The sequence below is a fragment of the Acomys minous genome (assembly GCF_964271855.1).
Source record: "Acomys minous genome assembly, chromosome: 8".
Taxonomy (NCBI): Eukaryota; Metazoa; Chordata; class Mammalia; order Rodentia; family Muridae; genus Acomys; species Acomys minous.
In genome coordinates this window covers 5,943,626-5,960,722 of record NC_140489.1, presented here as the reverse complement: position 1 = coordinate 5,960,722, position 17,097 = coordinate 5,943,626, and the positions used below count along the sequence as shown (strand labels likewise).

At 42.2% G+C, this 17,097-nt stretch overlaps 1 pseudogene and 1 gene segment (V, D, J or C); one reads left to right on the top strand and one right to left on the bottom strand.

Annotated features, from left to right (window-relative positions):
- Nucleotides 1-17,097, bottom strand: part of LOC311603441 (immunoglobulin heavy variable 3-23-like) — a 164,846-nt gene that overhangs the window by 64,073 nt on the left and 83,676 nt on the right.
- Nucleotides 10,392-11,857, top strand: LOC311603389 (phosphoglycerate mutase 1-like; annotated as a pseudogene). Its single transcript has 2 exons — nucleotides 10,392-10,398; nucleotides 11,382-11,857. The product of its transcript is annotated as a phosphoglycerate mutase 1-like (transcript).

Here is a 17,097-nt window from a genome sequence, read left to right as displayed (position 1 = left end):
ATGGGGGTAAGGGGAGGATACAAGAGATGGGATAACCATTGAGATGTATCAAGAATAAATTAATAAAAAATTAAAGAAAAAGAAAAGTAAAAGAGATGGAGGATGTCTCCCCAACTAGAACTCCTATTGAAACTCAAGAGTCACCTCATTGTAGACTAAAGGATGTCACCAACATCCTGCTGTGTCCTGTAGTGAAATTCAAGACAATTTCTTTGTCTCCAAAAAGGAATGAAAACATCCCAGGTGTACCTCTGCCTAAATGCAGGTGCACCACCATCACAAGCTATAAAAAGCCAAAAACTCACTTCGAAGCTAGAAAGAGGGGAGCCTTTCACAGACCTGTGTTTCTTGAATTCTCCTATTTTCAAGCAGAAAAAGAATACGAGACGTCCTAAAAGAAGTGCAAAGCAAACATAGTAACGCCTTTTGTTTGATGCTGAGGAAGGTGGTCCTTCTTTTTTGCCTAATAGGGTCTAGGAGACAGTTCTCAATGGGCAGAACCTTCTCTTATCAGCATCTGGGTTGAGAATGTGCCCTGGACCTATACTTTGTAATTCTGTGGATTGGTACCAACATCTAGCTTCTCTGACATCTTTATTTTTTTCTTAAGCAGGAGAATTACAGAGTGGAAAATTTATAAAGATAGGATGTAGATCTTGCATAAATCCTTATCATCAAAGTAAGACATACCATAAGTTGGTGAGGATTCCTACTACTATTATTATTTGTTCATTTACCATGTGTCTGTGATCATAGTTAAGAGAATTAACGGTTTGTGTTCTGGGACAAGGTCACTGTTGTAAACTATGAGTGAGTACAATGCCATTCCTCAGTAGAATCGGAGTATGTCATGGTCCGTGGGCTAGCCCTTCGTGTTATTATTTTGTAGTATATAAGTGTGAATAGTAAGGGCTTCAGGTTTTGATCTGTGAACAAAATATAAATAGTCTGGTTCTGAAATTTGAAAAAAATAATGTTTGTATTTTGTATTATTAATTTATACCAACATTTAATTATATTTAAACTTTCTAAAATGTTAAAAGTACTCCTGGAGTAGTTTACATCACTTAGAATACTTTAGAGTTATCAATATTTTTAAGCTTTTACCTGATAGGTAACCAATTCTAAAAGTCTATAATTCACAAAACAACTAAGTACTATAGATAGTAATAGTGTTATTTAATGTGGGAACAGAATACGACAGATTTGAGGCTACCAGGTACTGCTGAACTTTGTTTTCATGTCTGCTCAGCCTGATTCAGGTCACTCAACTTATCTGTGACCATCTTCCGGACCAACAAAACCGTTGGGGCCCTTCTGTTATTTCTATGAAATCTATTTACAGAAACATCACACATTATTTATAAAACAGTTATTAATTGTTGAGTTGGTATTAGACACCAAAGTGATATTTCCTCATGGTCAGACAGAATTAGGGAAAGAGCATCACAGAAGTCATGCCTGCTTATCATTTGCGATCAGGGGACACACTATAAGGACTCTCATGCTGGTGCTTTGGATTGAGGTGTAGAGTTGCCAGGATTCTGTGTCTCATCACCTGGCTATGTTTTCTTTCTAATTCTCCAGAACTAATCAGAAGATATAATCAAGAGGAAGATTTCAAGGACCAGCCACACACCATTGCTACCTCTGCTCTACTCCAGAGGAAAATACTTGTCTTGCTTACTTGTTTAAAAATTTACTTACAGCTATATGGATATTAAGATTATATATTTGGGGACACAATGTTAGAATCTCAAGAACATGCTCTATATTTTCTTGGTCAAAGAGAAATGTTTGAGACGTAGTAATGCTTGACCTTAGCTCTGATATATTTTTGATCTAACCAATCTGCTTAAAAAATTTGCACTGCTCACCCAGTATTACTCCCAGTCACATAAGCTGATGCTCAACTTGACCCACATAAGTATTGCAGTGCATCCATTGTTTCCAGAAAGGTGTGGAATTTTAAGATACACTGTCCTGATCTCATGGTTTACAATCTACTCAATTTGGCCTTCAATCCTCATCACACAGTACAGGTGTCACTAGAAGAGTTTCCAGGGAAGCCCAGCCTCAGATGAGCAGATTCTCTTTTCCTTTTCAAAGCTGCTCAAGTGCATTAGCATGGGTCCCACAGACAACCATGAATCTCTCAATGACACTTTTCCAACTCACACCAGGTTCTTCCTCTCAGCTGCACCAGATTTCAGGAAGAGCAACTGTGGATGCTTTGTAAGCTTCAAAACACCAACAAGACTTGAGCATTGTAGAATTGGCTGTCTGAGGGAAGGGTTGAGGAGAGATGGGGCAGGGACTGTAGCTGATAGCAGCTGGGAAGTATACACAGGGGTCTGAGAATTTCATGATTTGAGGTACACAACACACCTGGTGAAAATTCATAATTTTGTCCTTGGAGATGTAAAGTAATTTTTATCAAGAGAAAATGCACAAAATTAAATGTCAAAATGAAAACCATCTGTATCTTTCATTGGATCCTCTTGGTTCAGAAGAAGGAAACAATGGAGATTTCAGTTTCCAAGCGACCTTGGAAAATTATAATATCTCAAGGAAGCCTCCGTTTGTTTATCACACGAGCTGAAGTACAGATATTGAATTATAGAATTGCAAATTGTCAAACTTCTTACAAAAATTGCACTCAACAAGTGCTATAATTTCAGTCTATTAATGAAATATAAGTATTTTCAGAAGCAGAGAGACTCACATAGTATATACTCGCTTATATATATCTGGACATTAGGCCAAGGGGCATGTCTCATGAAAGTCTTCACTTACCAGGGAAATGGGATAGTGGTGATGACATCCTAGTGTGGGAGAAATATAGGAGACAGGGAAATAGATTGGTCCAGAGGGTTCTAGAAATCTACAAGAAGAACACTGTGATGGGCAGATCAGGGCCCAGGGGTCCTGCTCAATCTATGGCACAAACTAAGGACAATATGTGCAGTCATCATCAAACCCCTACCCAGACCTAGCCAAGGGACAGAATATTCTCCACAGTTAAGTGGAGACTGGGAACTCACTTTCACACGAACTCTGGTGCTCCATATTTGGCCATGTCTCCTTGATAGGGAAGACTGGTGGCACTCGGAGGAAGGATAGCAGACTACCAAGAAGAAACTTGAAACTCTAGCATCATATTCAAGGGGAGGAGGTCCCCATCAGTCACAGTCATAGGGAAGGGGAATGGGGTGAAAGCCGGTGGGAGGTAGGAATGGGAGGATGCAGGGGATGGGATAGCAATTGAGATGTAATATGAATGATTTTATTTTTCAATAAAAACATAAAAAAAGAAATGGGATTGATATATTGAAAGGAAATTCATTGTCCTCTTTAAATACTGGAGGAACTATGAAACTAAACCATAAAAAATAATGAGAGAGGAAGAAAAGAAATGCGACCCATTGAGTGGTCAGGAGCTGTTAGTAGCTAACCCAAGCTCAGTCATTATCACTTCCTACTTTGGCCTCACTTCTCAGGGCTGAGCCTCACATGCATTTTAATAACAGCCCTACAGCTGGTCAGGGATCGCTCTGTTGTGTATGGTTTGTGTGAGGATGATGGAGAGACTGAAGGCCATCTGGTTTCATGGTCACCGGCCCTGCCTTATTCCCCTATTGGCTCTAAATTGAACCCTAAACAGTCCCTAGCTAGAGAATCTTACCAAGTATCTGCTCTGAGTTTTGGATTCCAAAGTCTCAAGGGTACTTTGATTCCTCAGGATCTGATCCTGGTCCCCATATAGAATCCCGTGTGCTCTTTGGGATGCTCTGCAGATTTTTCAAGTCAGAGTTTGTTCTACACTTTAAAATAATTTATGAGCTTGGAAACTGTTCTGTGCTTAAAATTCTTACCACATAAGAACAAAGACCAGAGTTTTGTCCTCCATAAGTACAAAAAGAGGAAGGTGTGGTAGCCAAGAACTAATCCCACCTGTGGGACCTTTGAGCAATGTGATCCAAGGGACTCACTAGTCAGGCAGTCTATCCAGATGCTGAGATCCAGGCCATGTGATGGAACTTTTTTTTCAAAATTATCATGTAGATTGATAGAAGAAGACATGTCAACATGTGCACACACACACAAACACACACATACACACACACAGACTCACACACACATAGAAAGTGAGAGAGAGAAAGAGAGACATAGACATACAGAGAGACAAAGAAAAACACTATACAAACACATATCACAATGGAAAATTGAAAGTTGAGAAAACATTTGGACAATTCAAGTATTACTTTACACTGTACTTGTAGAGAGAATTTCTATGGAAGGCAGGCCAAACACAGAAGAATCCAGCCCTCCATGTGCTTCAGGACTCTGAACAGTCTATAACTCTCTCACTCAAATCTCTATGTGCTCTCAGCGCCCCCTGCTGATCATCAGCTCCCTGCAGGGAGGTTTGTGTCTGAGTTCTCAGTGTCACTCACTCACTGTGTGTCTGGTACAGTAATATGTGGTTGTGTCCTCAGACCTCAGACTGTTCATGTCCAGGTACAGGGTGTTCTTGGCATTGTCTCTGGAGATGGTGAATCGGCCCTTCACGGCATCAGCGTAGTAGATGTAACTACTACTAGGACTAATGTACGCGACCCACTCCAGCCCCTTGCCTGGAGCCTGGCGAACCTAGTTCATATCATAGCTATCGAATGGGAATCCAGAGGCTGCACAGGAGAGTTTCATGGACTTTCCAGGCTGTACCAAGCCTCCTCCGGACTCCACCAGCTGCACCTCACAATGGACTCCTGAAAACATGGAGAATACTGGTTAGAAAATCGTCATAATGTTTCTCTTTCTGATGCCCACACAACACACAGCATCTCTTCTCCATAAATTACCTTTTAAAATCAAGACAAAGAAAACCAAGCTGATCCCCAAGTCCATGGTGAGTGGTCTGTGCTCAGTGCTGATCACTGAATGGGAGGATCTGGGAATCCAGGGCTGAGCTCCTGTGCCAGAGCTGCAGGGTCAGGGCAGGACTGTTTTTCATGGGCACAGAGAAGCCTCATTTGCATGTCTTCTTGCTGTAGCAGGCTATGTTGTTGGACCTGGGCAGGAAGCAGTGTTCAGAGCTGATATAAGGCATCAACAACTGATGACAGTTACAGAAGTTAACACAGAATGGTTGCTCGGTATGCAGCTTTCCATTGTTAAGGATGCATCCTACTTTATTTAGTTCTCTATTGTGCACATGCACACAGCATGTTGTCATAACATACTGCTATGTCTTCCCAGTATGAATGTTAAATTAAATAGATCCTCACACAGTGTTGTGAGGAGCTCAGTGTATAAGAGCTCAGTCTTTCCTACTGCCTGAAGTGGGCATGATTTATCCCTGATATGTCTCTTGGACCTGGTCATGAAAATGCAGGGAGGTAATTAGAATTCTTTCCTTCTGATTAGGACACGGGGAACTTTTGTTAATTTTATTCATTCCTGAGAGAGCTCTCTCCTATTAACGTAGCTGGCCTGTAGATATGTCATCCTTTGTTTACTGCCGGTCTTCCCTCAGTGGTTGCAATGGAGACATTCTTATTTGCCGCACACTGACTTGGTTTGCAACTGAACTCTTCTCATGGTTCCTTCAGATTCTGTCCACCACTCTCATCCTTCATCTTTACAGCAGACAACACGTCACTGCCTCTGTGTTAGGCTTCATTTCATTTCCCCAGATTTACATAATTAGTATAACTGTTACTTTTAGCTGATTTTTAGTCTGATTTTGGTCTTGTTTCTCCAGTTCTCTTGTTTCCCTCCTACTCATCCCTTTCTCTCACCACACCTCACCTTTGCTTTCCCATCACCATTATTCCCCTGTCCTTCTCACCCTTGCCACTGACTTAAGAAATCTTCCTTCCTAGCATTCCAGTTCTAGTTTAGATCCCTACAAAAAGAAGCCCAAACCCGTAACACACACCATCTATTTCCTGCATGTGATAGAAACAGGCAGGTTTGTTCTTCCCAATCTTCATTATCTTGTTTGATATAAAGACTTCCAGTTTCATCCATGTTCATCTACAATGCAGAAGATTTTTAGGTAGATGTGGAATAGATGTAAGGCTTGGAGCATGCGAGGTGTGCTGTGAGGTGCTGTCTTCTGGATAAGACATGCCTATTTGTTTTCATTACATCGTGATTGTATTCCCCTCACTCTTACTTTCCATTCCCACCTACCTATCATCTTCCACCCTCTTCCTCCCCACTAGACCTGACAGGTGGGGTCCTCTTTCCCTACCTTATTACCACAGCTTATTAGGTCTCATCTGAGTACCCTGCATCCATTCCTCTGAATCCCTTAGGGAATCTTCCCCAAGGGCACCAGAGTTGATGTCATAGGCTGTCCCCTGATCTCCTTCCCCTCTTCCCCACATGAAAAATGAGATATCCATTGGCTTCATCTGCACAGGGTGTCTAGGTTCTCTGCTGGCAATGTCCTTGGTTGGTACATGAGTTCGTGCAGGACCCACCTGGCTCCAGGTCCACCAGCCCTGATAGTCTCCTTATGGAGCTCCTGACAAACACCCCCTGCATCCCTGTTCTTCCATCCCCAGCTCTTCCATACAACTCACAGCTCTTTGCCAAGAGTCTGCCTGGGAGTCCTAGTATCTGTCCCAATCCCCTGCTGGGTGGAGTCTCTAAAGGTCATCTAGTCAGGGCCAGAGCTGAACAGTCTCCATTTTTAAAACTTTTCCACTTCAATGGTGACATTTAGCTGGGCAGAGACTGTTCTTTTTTACAGAAAGGTGAGATTAAAAGCTCCTTCTAATTTTTCCCTCCATGTTTTTTCAATATATTTTCTTTTTATTAAGTGATCAAGACTGGGAGCACCAGAGTTCATTTTATGGGGCAGTCCCTGATCCCTCAACAATGTTGGAGAATAAGGTGTCCATTGGCTCTATTTGAACAGGGGATCCTGGTTTGGTACATGAATTGTTCTTGTTTGGTGCAACAGTTTAGAAAAATGCAAATAGATCCGTATTTATTACTATGCACAATACTAAACTCCAAGCAGTTTAAAGACCTTAACATAAAACTGGTCACAATAAATCTGCTAGAAGAAAAACGGGGGAATATGTGTGAATTTATTGGAGCAGGAGACAACTTCCTCAACAGAATACCAAGCCTACAGACTGAGACAATATCTTCACCAACCCTATATCTAACAAAGAGCTAATATCCAAGATAGATAAAGAACTCAAGGAGTTAAGCACCACTAAACCAATAAGAGAATTTTAAAAAATGGAGTATAGAGCTAAACAGAGAATTCTCAACAGCATAATATTGAATGGCCAAAGATACCTAAAGAAATGCTCAGCATCCTTAGTCATCAGGAAAATGCATATCAAAACACTCTGAGATTCCATCTAATACATTAGAATGGCTAAGAACAAAAACTCAAGTGACAGCAGAGGCTGGCGAGGATGTGGAGAACAAGGAACACTCCTTCATTGCTGGTGTGAGTACAAACTAGTTCAAGTACTTCGGAAATCCATCAGACATTTTCTCAGAAACTCAGAATAATACTACCTTAAGTCCCTGCAATGAGAATGGGGAAGTAGAAGGGGCCAGATGATCCTAGAAACATATAAGAAGACCATAGAGGCTGATGGATCTAGACCCAGGGGTACTGCTCAAACTACTGTACCAAGGACAATGTATACAGTAAACCTAGAACCCCTATTCACATCCAGCCAATGAACAGCATATTCTCTAAGGTTGTGTGGAGAGTGGAGACTGACTCTGACATGAACCCTGATGTGCCCTAGTTGACCACTTCCCCTTGGTGGGTAGGCCTGTTGGCACCCAGAGGAAGGGAATTCAGGCTACCAGGATGAGACCTGAAACTGTGATAATATGGTGGGGAACAAGGTCCCCTTCTGTCAGAGACCTAGGGAATTGGAAAAGTGTTAAGGAAGGAGAGAAGGGGAAAGGGGTAGATTGACATGAGGGGATAACAACTGAGACGTAATCTGCATAAATTACCTAGATAAAAAAAAGACCCAGCATTACCTCTCAAGAGTATATACCCAAATGATGCTCTACCATACAAGAACATTTGTTCAACTAAGTCATAGCCGCCTTATTTGTCATAACCGGAATCTAGAAACAACCTAGATGTCCCTCAAGAAAAGAATGGATAAAGACACTGTGGTATATTTACAAAATGGAATAGTATTCATATATGAAAATCAAAGAAATCTTGAAATTTGCCCACAAATGGATGGGAGTAGGAAAATCATCCTGAGTGAGGTAACCCAGACCCAGAGTGGTGCACATAGTATATACTCACTGGTTCATGGATGTTAGTCAATATAGATGTCCTCTGAGAGACTCCACCCATCTGGGGCAACAGGACACATGTTGGGCCTCTCATATGGACTCTTGGTGCAGTATTGATAGTGGTATGGAAGAATGAGGTGATAGGAGGAGCCAGAGGCCTCAAGAACTCCACAAGGAGATCAGGAAGGCCTGTGGATCTGGACTTTGAAGGGGGTCAGCATGATGATTTTAAATATTTATCTGAGAGGAGATCCAAGAGATTGTCCGTGCTGACATAGAAGTTGGCTCACATAGTCACCTGTCTTTCAAGGACCCTATATGTAAGTAGTAGTCTCACTACCTCCTTATCTGGGCCATCTGTCTTTCTGACTCTTTGTACTTTTATGTTTCTTGCATTTTCTCTTTAAAGCTTGAAACACATTCTCAAGCCAGATTGTTTAATAAGATTATTGCATTAGAGAGGGAAGGGAAGGCCAACTGTTCACAACACTGTATATAAAGAAGTATCATGCAACCAGACATGAGAGTTATGTTATCTGAAGCCATCAAAAGGATAGAGAAGCCTAAATTATGGCCAGAAGTGGAGAGGAGGCCATGGTTGAAGAATAGTAACCCTTGGCTTGAGAACAAGTGATCACAGGCCTTTTCTCCATGCTCTGGTAATGTAAAGCAACAGGGAAGGGAAAGAAGAGTCCAAACTAAGCTGTTCAGTCAGAAATCAAGAACTTCCACCAATTTTTATTTTTTATTTTTGCATTAGACACCCCATATGTTTTGTCCCTTATTCCTCTGTACAAAATATTTGTTTTGTGTGTCAGTGGTGGAGAGAGATACTGACATTGGGAAGACAGCTAACCCCTGTATGTTCTGATGGACACCTACACTATGTGTGCCCCATGTCATTTGTTCATAATACTTTGAAGGTTCTTGAAAGTTACTAAAAGCCAGTTGAGTAGAACATTAAAAACTTCCTACTCCAATATTCTGAATAGCTGCTTGTTTACCAACAGTGTCTTCCTTCCACCACAAATTGGATCCTTCAAAGCCTGATGAGTTTCTGATGAATTCTGGAGTCAGCCTTATCTTAATGTTTTTTCCTCAAGAGTCCTCAAAATACTCTATAGCTGTTTGTTTTGGGTACATCTTAGGTTATTCTTGGAATCTTATCTTCTCAGAAGCTCTGGGCAAATTTAGTTTAACATCTTGGGGACAACTCACTTAATCACCTAATGGATCTCCCCGAGAAGCACAGAATCTTACAAGTGTTCCTGTCAGTGTCCTTCTCTCTGCTTCAGTCTGTCAATCTTTCTTCAGACACTCACAGCTTCTCCAAGATATTCCTTTCCCCTTTGTGTTTATCTCACATGAAGAATTACTTTAAAAAGGGATAAAATTCGAACATATAATTTTGAGAAGATTCATTCTCTTAGCAAATATATGAATAATATGGATAATATTTTATTTAACATTATGATTTAAATTATCAAGGACCCATGTCTGTGATTTTTAAATTTACATTTATGATTTAAAATGTATTCACTTTACATACAAATTGTAACCCCCTCCCCTCATCTCCTCCTGGTCCCACCCTCCCTTCTTCTTCCTCCCTATACCTTTCCTGTAATCCTCAGCAAAAGGGATCTCTTTTCCACTACCAACTGACCCCAGGCTAACAGTTCTCATCAGGGCTGACTGCCTCCTCTTCCTCTGTGGCATGGCAAGGCACCGAGTCTGGGGGAAGTGCTTAATGAGCAGCCAACAGAGTCCATATCAGGGACAGTCCCTGCTACCCTTAATAAAGGATACATATGGAGACTGAAGTGCCTATTTACTACATCTGAGCAAGGGGCCTATGTCCTCTTTATAGACTTTTTTTGGTGCATCAGCCTCTGCCACCCCCTCATTCCTGGGCTCAGTCTGGTTGGCTTTGGTGGTCTTCTTGTGGAGCTCCTGTACCATCTGGGTCCTTCTATCCTCACTCCCACACTTCTGTATGACTCCTTGTGCTCTGTCAAAGTTTGGCTGTGAGAATCAGCTTCTCTACTTCAGCTTCTGGAGGTATTTGATGGAGTCTTTCAGAGGACATGTATGGTAGGCTCGCATCTTGTTCCCTCTCTTCAAATGTTTCCAGAGTCCATTCCCTTTGTTCTTCTGAGTGAGAATTAAGCATTCTCCCTAGGGTCCTCCTTGTTAATTAGCTTCTTTAGGTGTTTGTATTATAATATGGTTATTCTGTATTTTATGGATAATATCACTTATAAGTGAGTATATACCAAGTGTGTCCTCCTGGGTTAATTCACTCAGGATGACTTTTTCCAGTTCCATCCATTTGCCTGCAAATTTCATGATGTTCTTTTTTGATAGCTGAATAGTATTCAATTTTTGCATGTCCCCGAATTTTTTTATTCCTTCTTCCGTTGAGGGACATCTGGGTTGTTTCCAGTTTCTAGTTATTACCAATAATGCCACTATGAACATAGTTGACCAAATGTCGTAGTTATATATGTTGGTCTTCAGGTAGACCTGTTGGTAATTTTCTGAGAAAGTGCCAATTTGATTTCGAAAGTGCTTGCACAAGTTTGCACACCCACCAGCAACAGAGGAGTGTTTCCTTATCTCCACATTCTCACTTGAATCTTTGATCTTAGCCATTCTGATAGTTGTAATATAGGATCTCAGTGTCATTTCTATTTGTATTTCTCTGATGGCTAAGGACATTCAACATTTCTTTAAGTGATTCTAGGACATTTGATATTCCTTTGTTTTGAATATGATTGAGTTGCTCCACATCTCCTGCCCAGTGTCTGCCTACAAGCTAGTGCTGATCTGGCATGTCAAGAGTGCCTGGAACCTGAGAACCATTTCACAGCTGGCACAACACCAACCTGAGCCCAGCCGGCCAAGAGGAGGCTGTGTGCAGAGGACAGATGTTGTGAGATTCTGGCTAAGAATATGACATCTTTACTTTCATGAAGAAGAGAGCAATTGGACCCTATGAACTGATCTGGATGCCTCTGAGCAGATGGGACTGAGGGTTGTCAGGAAGAGGCACATCAGTGAGTGACACTGTGGAGAACTAACTGGTCTTAATAAAGCAGAAACTGTTGCTATGCATGGTGAGGCACAGGTGAAGATCTGGAGGCAGTCTTACCATGTGCTATCACATCCGATGTAGTGGGATCATCCCTTCTACAGCAACACCAATAAAGATTGCAGGTACTCAGATCTTACTGAGGACAAGCTACCTTCCTGTGAGAGCCTGAACGACACTATTGACAGAGCACTTCCCTTCTGGAATGAAGAAATTGTCTCCGAGATCAAGGAGGTCTTGCCTGCTGCCCCTGCTAACAGCCTTCGGGGCCTTTTCAAGTATGAGGAGGGTTCCCCAGAAGAGGCCATCATGTAGGTGAACCAGCTGACCAGCATCCCCATCATCTATGAATTGGACAAGGACTTCAAGCCCATGAAGCCCATGTTCTTCCTGGGAGATGAGGAGACGATGCACAAAGCTACGGAAGCTGTGGCTGCTAAGACCAAGGTCAAGAAGTGAAGGCAAGGAGGCTGACTACTACTCCAGAACAGCCTGCCTGCCATTTTGTGCCTACTGCGTCCTTCCCCACACCTGTCACACTGACTACATCTTCAGGATCTTAACTTTAACTTGTCACTGCAGATGGGGCCCTGTGGCTCCCATTTCCATTTTAGTATTCTATCCCCTGCACCCACTCCCTTCATAGATTCTTGTCAGAACAACACCTTTGATGGTGCAGGTTCTTGATTCTCATGCAGGGACAGCTCCTCTTACCAGGAGAGGTGAGAGCTAGTGATCACAGTTTTCCTCAGTCCTTTGTTTACTCTGATTAGGAAATGGTCAGAAAAATGTATGATTAAACTTTCCTGAGGATTGTTTAAGAAATAATAATCAGGTTATACTGACAATTTTTTGGAAATTGATTTTTTCTGTATGTTTATTATAGGTTATACAGATTGTTTGCATTTCCTTGATAGATTCTTCTTTTCCCTTGTTGAGTTTGAATGCCCTGTTGATTGTAAAAGATATGAAAAATCATGATGTCATCTGTAATAACAAATTAAACATCACTTAAAAAAAATGAGTACTGGGCTTGGCCCAAGGAGAATAGCAAGCAAGTAACAGACATGAGAGAGTAAGCTAGAGTGAGACAGACAGCAAGAAAGATACATAGATGTGGAACATCCAGCAAGAAGAGAGTTAGAAAAAACAAGAATATGCAAAAGCCTATTTTTAATGAAAAAGTAACTTTCATCACTACCTGCCTGTATGTGAGAGTTTTGGGCCTCTAGGACTGTAATGTCTCACTCCGAGTGTTCTGTTCAGTATTTTCCAGTACTGTAGTGGAACCATGTTCACATGTCAGGCCATCGGTCATACATGCCATAGATCACATGTCCCAGCTCCCTCTCCTGAAGCCCTGAAACATTTACAGCTTGGAAAGATCACCAGGCAGAGGAGCAGCAGCAGGACAGCCATGCTCAGATGGAGGCTCCAGTGAGAAGGACATGGGCTTCTCAGGTAGGCCTGGGCTTTCAGCCTGAGGCTGAGGGCTGCTTTGCATTGGCGGAGGTTCCTGAGAGAATAAAAGGAAGCACAGGGCAACTTTCCAATTTAACTTCCAGGTGACTGAGGTTTGTCTTGTGCTACCTTTTTATTTTAATAATAATTAAAAGCATTTATTTATTAAATTTACATCCTGACAACAACTCCATCTCTCCTCTCCTCTCTTCCTTGTCCTAACTTGCCTTTCTCTCTCCCATCCATCCCTCCTATTCCCAGAACAAGGCAGCTCCCATACCCACCCACCCCAGTTCATCAATCATATCAGGACTAAGGATGTCTTCTTCACCTGTGGCCTGTCAAAACAGCCCCACCTAAAGGAGGTGATCAAAATCAAGAGCAGAGTCCATGTCAGATACAGCCTCGCACTACCTTCCTAGGGGACCTGCATAATACTTGAGCTGCTCATCTGCTACATCTGTGCAGGTGCCTAGGTCCAGTCTATGCATTGTCCTTTGCTCGTGCTTCAGTCACCTATATGGTCTACATATGGTGGCACTCAGAGAAAGGATAGAAAGCTACTAAGAAGAGACTTGATATCCTAAAAACATATACAGGAGGTGGATTAGGTCCCCTTTAGTCACAGTCATAGGGGAGGGGAGTAGGAGGAAAGTGGGAGGGAGGTTAAATGGGAGGATCCAAGGGATGGGATAACAATTGAGATATAATATGAATAAGTTAATAAAATATATATTCAAAAAAGAACTTTGGTGTTCATCTCACAGAAAATATGGATTAGCAAAGATTTTAGAACCTGCTAATCAAGGTCTGTGAGAAATTGAGAGAAAACAACAAAAAATATCAGTCCCAGGCATCAGCTTGTCTGTACCACAGTTTCTAGGTACCCAGAATTCACTAGCGCAGCTGTGGCTAGGAAGTCATCATGGGCCTGATGTTAACGCCTCACCTCCCTCTGAGGAACATCGTCCTCACAGAGTTCAATGGACCAGAAAGCCTGACCTAGACAAAGATAGTAGAAATACTTTGTAGAAGCATCCATGGTTCCCATCTTCATCTTCCTGATCTCTGTCTCCTGGGAGAAGCCACTAATACAGAGCCCATTCCTTCTGTTTCTCCAGAAATCAATGTATTGCAGCCACAGCTATGCTGTCACCATAGAGCACGCAAATCCATGGCAAACTGACACACTTAGATCCTGTCCTGGTGCAGCATCTTTTGATGTACAATCATCATCCTTGGCTTCCAATGCTTCCTACAAATATAGCGACAACATCCACATGATCCCAGAATGACGTGGAGAATAATGATCTGTTCTGGTTCTAGGAGCCACACCGGACTACTTCTGAGCCTCAGATGAAGAACCCAACTCAGAATGAGCCACAGGTCCTTAACATCATGTTCTGGGGCATCTTTGCAAGTTAAAACCCTTAGGATCCTAGAGGAAAGAAATGGTATTGATATATTAAAAGGAAAATCATTGTGCTCTTTCAATACTGGGGGAACTATGGAAACAAAACTATAACAAATAATTAGACAGGAAGAAAAGAAATGCGACCCACTGAGTGGTCAGGAGCTGTTAGAAGCTAACCCAAGCTCAGTCATTATCACTACCTACTTTGGTCTCAATTTTCAGTGTTGGAGCCTCACACCCCTTTTACTAAGAGCCCCACAGCTGGTCGTGGATGGCGCTGTTGTGTATGGTTTGTGTGAGGATGATGGAGAGACTGAAGACCATCTGGTTTCATGGTCACAGGCCCTTCCTGATTTTCCTGTTTGCTCTAACTTGGACTCTGTTTGGGACAGTAGTCCATATGGCCAGTGTTCAGCCATTTTGTCAGAACATGCCCCTTTAGGTTTTTATTTCTCCAGCAGTCTGTCATTTACCAGAAACCAGCTGACCCTGTATTGGTTCAACAGTTGGATTAAAGATAAGACTAAGATGGAGCCATCCTGTTGTGGTTTATCAGTTAGACTAGATAAAGCTAGAAGAAAATATTCGGTATGGCAGAATGTTATGACTCTGCCTGTGTCTTGAGATAGCTTGCAGCTGGGTTGCCATAGCAATAAGCTTCCCTGTCTCCTGCCTTATAAAAACTGCCCTTGAAAAATAAAGTTTGAGAGTTTGATCAATGTTCAGACTTGCTCTCCTTCGTGTCTTGTATTTTTGTCCCTCATACAGGTGAATCTTCTCCTGAGCTTTAGTCGAATCCCCGCAGGTCAGGGTCAGAACCTCAAACAGTCTCTAGCCAGGGAGTCTTACCAAGTCTCTGCTCTGAGTTTTGGCTTCCACAGTCTCAAGGGTCCTTTGCTTCCTCAGGATCTGATCCTGGTCCCCACAAAGAATTACATGTGCTCTTTGGGATGCTCTGTAGATTTTTCAAGTCAGAGTTTGTTCTACATTTTAAAATAATCTATGGTCTATGGAAACTGTTCTGTGCTTAAAGTTGTTACCACATAAGAACAAAGACCAGAGTTTGGTGTTTCATAAGTACAAAAAGAGGTAGGTGTGGTAGTCAAGAAGTAATCCCACCTATGGTACTTTTAAACACTATGATCCTTGGGACTCCTAGTCAGCCAGTCTAGCCAGATACTGAGATCCATGCCCTGTGCTGGAATTTTTTTCAAAATTATCAAGTAGATTGATAGAAGAAGATGTCAACATGTGTACACACACACACACACACACACACACACACACACACACAAACAAAGACTCACACACACATAGAGAGAAAGAGAGAGAGAAACAGAGACATATGTAGATATACAGAGAGAAAGAGAAAAACACTATAAAAACACATAACACATTGGGAAACTGAAAGTTGAGTAAACATTTGGACAATTCAAGTATTACTTTAAACTGTACTTGTAAAGCGAATCTCTATGGAAGGAAGGCCAAACACAAGAATACAGCCCTCCATGTCCTTCTGGACTCTGAACAGGCTGTAACTCTCTGTCACTCAGAGCTCTGTGTGCTCTCAGCGCCCCCTGCTGATCATCAGCTCCCTGCAGGGAGGTTTGAGTCTGAGTTCTCAGTGTCACTCACTCACTGTGTCTCTGGCACAGTAATATGTGGCTGTGTCCTCAGACCTCAGACTGTTCATGTCCAGGTACAGGGTGTTCTTGGCATTGTCTCTGGAGATGGTGAATCGGCCCTTCACGGCATTGGCGTAGTAGATGCTACCACTACCAGAACTAATGTAGGCGACCCACTCCAGCCCCTTGCCTGGAGCCTGGCGGACCCAGCTCATATCATAGTTACTGAATGTGAATCCAGAGGCTGCACAGGAGAGTTTCATGGACTTTCCAGGCTGTACCAAGCCTCCCCCAGACTCCACCAGCTGCACCTCACAATGGACGCCTGCAAACATGGAAAATACAGTCAGAAAACTGTCACAATTTTTCTCTTTCTGATGTCCACACAACACACAGCATCTCTTCTTCATAAATTACCTTTTAAAATCAAGACAAAGAAAACCAAGCTGATCCCCAAGTCCATGGTGAGTGGTCTGTGCTCAGTGCTGATCACTGAATGGGAGGATCTGGGAATCCAGGGCTGAGCTCCTGTGTCAGAGCTGCAGGGTCAGGGCAGGACTGTTTTTCATGGGCACAGAGAAGCCTCATTTGCATGTCTTCCTGCTGTAGAAGGCTGTGTTGTTGGACCTGGGCAGGAAGCAGTGCTCAGAGCTGATATAAGACATCAAAGACTGATGACAGCTACAGAAGTTAACACAGAAATGGTGCTCTGTGTGCAGCTTCCCATTGTTAAGGTCTCCTCAGTTGTCTTATTTCTCTAGCTAGGACTTCAAGTACTATTTTGTAGAGATAGACAGAGGGGACAGCTTTGTCCTTTCCCCGATTTTAGTAGAATTGTTTTAAGTTTCCTTCCATTTAGTTTTATGTTGGCTATAGGCTCATTGTATATTGTCTTTAATATGGTTAGGTATGTGCCTTGTATCCTTGCTCTCTCAGGACTTTTAACATGAATGGGTGTTGAATTTTCTCAAAATGTTTTTCAGCATCTAAGGAGATGATCATGTGTTGTTTTTCTTTCAGGGAAAAGAGAAATCTCAATACACTATTGAAATTGTCAAGGACTACTACATTCTATACCTGTCATGAAAGTCCCTAACTGAGATATGTACATGCAGCACTGACATAGAGGAGACCAGTCCTTTATGCCTGTCTGAACAAAGGTCTCTTTTGTAACCAGAGTTCTGTGTGCTCTCAGCGCC